Source organism: Oreochromis aureus, unplaced genomic scaffold (genome assembly GCF_013358895.1).
Source record: "Oreochromis aureus strain Israel breed Guangdong unplaced genomic scaffold, ZZ_aureus HiC_scaffold_377, whole genome shotgun sequence".
NCBI lineage: Eukaryota > Metazoa > Chordata > Actinopteri > Cichliformes > Cichlidae > Oreochromis > Oreochromis aureus.
Genome location: NW_024108924.1, coordinates 237,044 through 243,120, shown reverse-complemented (window position 1 = coordinate 243,120; position 6,077 = coordinate 237,044).

Here is a 6,077-nt window from a genome sequence, read left to right as displayed (position 1 = left end):
ATCTTTTGGCAGCAGAATAATGTCCAGGATTCCTACCAGAGGTGTGGACTCGAGTCACATGACTTGGACTCGAGTCAGACTCGAGTCATTAATTTTATGACTTTAGACTTGACTTGAAAAAAGGTTGTAAGACTTGTGACTTGACTTGGACTTTTACACCAGTGACTTGGGACTTGAATTGGACTTGAACCTGTTTACTTGAAAAGACTTGATATTTTACCCAAATCTAAAATTTAACATACATATTATATAAAAAGTGCGGACCATTAATTCACTTTATTCATTCATTCATTCTTACCACACTCCTGTATGTATGTGAGCGTGGGCTGTAGCACAGCCAATCAAATTAACCAGATTTGAAAAAACAAGAACAAAAACACTCGAGCCAAAAATGCTTCCAAGAGTAATTTCTTTCGGTACATAAACTACTAAGTAGTCAACAAAAACGAAATGCAATATGCAAAACATGCAAGAAGAGAATCACAGACGGAGATGGAACAACTTCCAACTTTGTCCGACATTTGAAGTTGCATAAAGAACGGTAGGTGGTGCTTTTTTTTTTTTTTTTTTTTTTTGCTACGATGAGACAGCTGACTTAGCTAACTTCATCTTATTAGCAAATGTTCTTCGGCTACGTTGATGATACTGTTTGGCTTTAACGGGTATGATATGTTTGTCATGCTATTTTAAATCCGGTCCTGCAAGCGCATCCAAGAATAACATGCAACTTGTTAGCTCAGAATTGTCGGTGAATGGTGAGCAGGGTCCGTTTCAGAAAGTGGGTTCTGTAGCTGTACTCAGTCTCTCTCCGTCTCCTCCCATCATTAACCCCGTAGATTTAACCCAGTTTAGACTGACAAATATTTATTTTACCATCACATCACAATTCAAAATCACTGTGTTTAATTTGCAATTAGTGTATGGTCGTGTTTAACTTTTGCATGTCTGAGCCAGGAAATTTTTTTTTTTTTTTGGTTAGAAAATCTGGCCCACCTTAGTGTATAATTGAGTAGTCCTGCTATACATGGCCTTTTTTCTTCTGTCATTTATGTCAATACATCAAATAAAATACTTTGATCTTATATTATTAGCTGTTGTTTATTTGCAAAGGTTATTCTCAACAGGGATGCTAGACAAAAACGGCGTTTTCTACAGACAGCCTAGCATACGCTCTCCACTTTGCGAGTGAAAAGAAAAGAAAAAACACCCTTCCCTATTGGTGTTAGAGTTTACCATGTCAGCCAATCAAAAAAATGATAAGGCAACATGTGACATTTGGTTGTTTAGGAGAAGGGAAGTTTTTAGGAGTGACACCCATGACGGAAAGCGGGCGAGCGAAAGGAAGAGAGAGAGAGAGTTTTCATATGTGAGACATTAGTGACGTTTAGCGTGTTTGGAGGCTATAGTTAGTTTGTTGTGTAGTTATTGTTTTGTATTGTGTGTCGGTTAGACTGCTGAATTTCATATTTGATCTAAAAAGCTGTCAAAGGCAGATTCCAGTGTAAACGCTGTCTCCACATAGAAAACTGGACTGTTGCACCTCCAGTTGTCAGACCTACAGGGTTTAGGCCTGTGGTGTTCTCCTCTGTCTTATACTGAACACAAACTACATTTTTGGACTGGCACAAATAATTTGTGTGCCTTCTTATTTGATGCAGCACACCTGATTTTTCTGTAAATGGTTATATAAAAACGCCTGAGGCCTTGGCTGCATTTTTAGGTAAATAGTACCATATAACTTTGTTGTTTGCAAAACTTGTGCATAACTTTTAGAAATGTACAATTTCTATTTGCATTTCAAGTTATGAAAATGATTCGTTAAACATGTAAAAAATATAACTTTTTTTTCTACTCGGATTCTGAATTTTTTGTCTGAATTTAGATCAACTGTGCTAATATAGTATACCAAAATGAAAAAATAACTCAGATATTTGAGGTTGTGCTGTAAATAATGATACCAAACAAGGCAAGAAAAACATATTTTAAAAGTGAAATATAGAAGTAAAATCAAAAGTAGTCAAGAACGGCCAATTATACCCGGGACCCCAGAGGGTTAAAAAAAAGACTTGAAAGGACTTGAAATTCAAAGTTTCGGACTTGGGACTTGACTTGAAAGTTGTCTGTCTTGACTTGCGACTTGACTCTGACTTGCTTGACTTTACTTGAGACTTGACTTGTGACTTGAGGATAAAGACTTGGGACTTACTTGAGACTTGCAAAACAATGACTTGGTCCCACCTCTGATTCCTACACAGCCCTCAAGTGCCTGTTAAAGCAAGTAATTCAGTTTATCATGTTTCCAAGTCTGGATAAGTTTTTTAAAAAAAGAGAGAATAGAATAAAGAAATCTTTGCAGACTCTGTTTCATACTTCATTATCTAAAAGCCACATCCAAAGTAAAAGGGGTGATTTTTTTTTATTTTTTTTTTCCCATCATCAGTTGATTTTGATTGTGTTTTTTAGTCAGATAACTGTAAATCCATACAGAAAATCAAGGACAATCTCACTACATTTCTGGCTTCTAGGTGGGATCTTGAATGTCACTTAAGGAACGTTCCTCCTGAACTACTCATAACTGACATAAGGCGCTAAGGAGGTTTATAACACTTTGTTTTATGTTTCTAAAGAAGTATTTTTCCATTGCTCTGTTGTTGAGACTGTGATTGCACTCTACAAATGTGCATTTTGCATAACCACAGTATTGGCATATTAAAAAGGTTACCAGTTATATTTCAGTGTATTAGCTGCACTACACGGTAATTTACTTTCATTCAGTTTTCCCACCTAATAATGCAGGATTTTCTTTTCCTTTTGTTTGTTTGTTTTTTTTTAATAAAAAGGCCATACTCATGTGTTAATCAAATCTCAATACTCTTAAAACATGTTGTGAAATTCTTTATTTCTAATATTGTAACCTTGTGCCAAAACTGGACATTTCTGACATTATTCCCTATAAAATGTGGTGGATTTATGTCTTTGGGCTTCTTGTCAGAAAGGCTATGTGTTAAAGTAACTCAATAAATTTGTAACTTGAATTTATATTTTCTGTCTTATGTTTTTACAAGTGTAATTATTTTGGGCACATTTTTTTTATATCAAATTCAAAACACAGTAGATTTGGATTTTACAAGAGTTTGTATTTTAAATTTTTGAGTTGTATTAGCTTAAAATGGTTAACATTTCAAAACTAAATATTAATTCCTGAAAGTTACTTGAGCTAGATTTGTACTTGAAACTCAAAATATCAAGTAGAGAGTACTAAACCAAAAATGTGGATATAACATAAAAACATTTATCAGTGTTACTTAAAAATATTTATCTAAAGCTAATAAATAAAGTGTGTTTATTTAACTTTTATTTTTAAGTTTTAGTTACTTAAAATATTTTATGTAATCAGTTTCACCAAAAGTTTTGAGTTAAATTAACTTATTGGGTTTTACAGTGTAATTGTTTACCTACTGACAAACATTTCAAGTTCAACTAAATGAAAAAACAATTTGTGGTAACCTGAATATGATTAAAAATAATTAACAACACTTTTTGTAATGATGTTAAAATGAGCCCAACTTTTATTTTCAAACACAAAGTATAACAGCCAACATACTGGACACTGTTCTGCTGAACAACAAACAATTATAATCTTACAATGAAACAAAGTCTCAGATTTAATTATTCTGAAAATAAGTTTAGGCCTACCACAAGTTTGTTTTGTACTTACATTACTTATATAATCAAAATAAAATATTTATTGTTCTGTCACAAGTGCAGTCTCTAATTTAAACAACACATTTGTTTTTCATTCCAACACATGAGCTGGAATGTTGTATTATTTTAAGGATGCTTGTTTCCAGTCCAGGTATTACTGCCTGAATGACTGTCATGGATCGAGGTGATCCAAATGTAGGTGCAGAAGAAAGTTTTTAACTTCCCTTAAGTACAGTGGCAGTGGATGTGGGTTGGAGATGCAATGAGCTTGAACCTGCAGGCGACCATCTTCACTGACCACACCATCTGTGACAGAGGACTCGTCTCTCCTGTTGTCCTGCAAGCAAACAATCATATTTTTGGAACATGAACTTAATTGCTTTCTTAAAACATTTTTTCTGCATTTGGTATAAAACAGACTCCAATTTAAACAATCTCAGGCCCCATCCCCACCAGAGAGATGACATTCAATGTCCCACTTGTCAGTCCGCATAGCCCTGACCACCAACCGACACACAATGTCATGAAAGCATCATTTTAAAAAGGGCTATGCAAACATAGCCAATAACTTTCATTCTAATGATGTGCAAAATGATTTGGGCACAAAACAGATTTTGCTGTTAGAAAACTTGCAGACTTCACTATATACAGTGTAAACCCTCTAAACTAAGTTTGGGGATGTGATCTTTCAAGAAATGCAGACCAAACTGCTGTTGTTTGTTTACTTACACAGCATGTCTTGTAGAATTAACTGGAGTCACCAGCAACAGCATAGTGCAGTCATATCTCAAGTCTAATAACAGAAGACAGGAAAAGATCAGTAAAGAAACAACTTCCCCAAACCAAAGCACAAACAAAACAATAAGTAAAACAGGCTGATCTAAAGTATGATTAAAGTTCAGCCTGATTAATATAAATGTCACTGACAGTTGCTAATATATTGGAAAACCAAAATACTTACTGATGTCTTTCTGTCCAACAACAGGAGTGCTGGTCCCGAGCCTCAAAGACAGTAAGAAGCAAGCAGAGGGAGAAAAAACAGAACATTTTTCAGAAACTGATTTGATCCTTAATGGCTGTGCAATCATTGTAACATAGAGTTTGCTTATGTTGTTAAATAAAGGCTAGATTTGACATTAATAGATGCAACAGATGTTCAAAAGCTGCCACAAAGCATGAAAAAAATGGGCGTCTCTGAAAACGTCCGGACATTTTGCAAATATGTGATGTCTTGATAAATCGAGCAGATATTTGAAATTTACACAGCTACATTCTCACCTGAAAATATCTTAAAAGTTTATTTTGTGACCCAGAAAAAGTAATAAGTTTTTCAGCGGGCTCCTCCGCCATTGCCGGCGCTTACAAGTAACGTACAGGCTCCGACAACCGTGGCTGACAAATGCGATCCTCCTTTTCCCCAGACTACCCTTTCTGGGTCACAAAATAACCTTTTAAGATATTTTCAGGCGAGAATGTAGCTGTATAATGCTCAAATATCTACTTAATTTATCAAAATATCACATATTTGCAAAAGTGCTTCCACGTTTTTGGAGAGCTCTGTTATCCATCCCCCACACTCCACACACACCCCACCCCTAATGGCTGCACCTCCCGAAGAATTTTGTCTGGGCTCTTATAATAATAATAATAATAATAATAATGATAATGGATTGGATTTCATACAGCGCTTTTCAAGCACTTTACAATGCCACTATTCATTCACTCTCACATTCACACACTGGTGGAGACAAGCTACTGTTGTAGCCACAGCTGCCCTGGGGCAGACTGACAGAGGCAAGGCTGCCATATTGCCCATCGGCCCCTCTGGCCCAGTGTTGCCAACTTAGCGAATTTGTCGCTATATTTAGCGAGTTTTCAGACCCCCTTAGCGACTTTTTTCTAAAAGCGACTAGCGACAAATCTGGCGACTTTTTCTGGTGTTATTGGAGATTTATTTATGACGACTTTTGACGTGAAAGTGGGTATCGCTTTTACTCTCAACAAGCAGCGGGTGCTGCCGTGGGCACCTCGCCCGTACCAAAGCGCTCACAGGCGGAGGATAGTCCTCCCCCAGCTGCTATCAGGGCAGACGATGTTCACACCTATGCGTCCGAACTGCAAATGAATCGCGCATGAGCGAAGCCGCTGCTCCCGCACTGACTGTAACGCAGTCAGTTCTTCTTTACTGTTATGCTGTTTTGTGGATCACGAGGTTTAAAACTACTTATAAAACACACACACACACACACAAAGTAACTCCACCAGAGTGCCTATTTCGGGTCTTTTTGCGGTCCAAGCCCGGATAAAGGAGCAGGGTTGGAATTCTGACTTTAAAAAAACAATAATTGCTAAAATAAATTTAATTTGTAGTT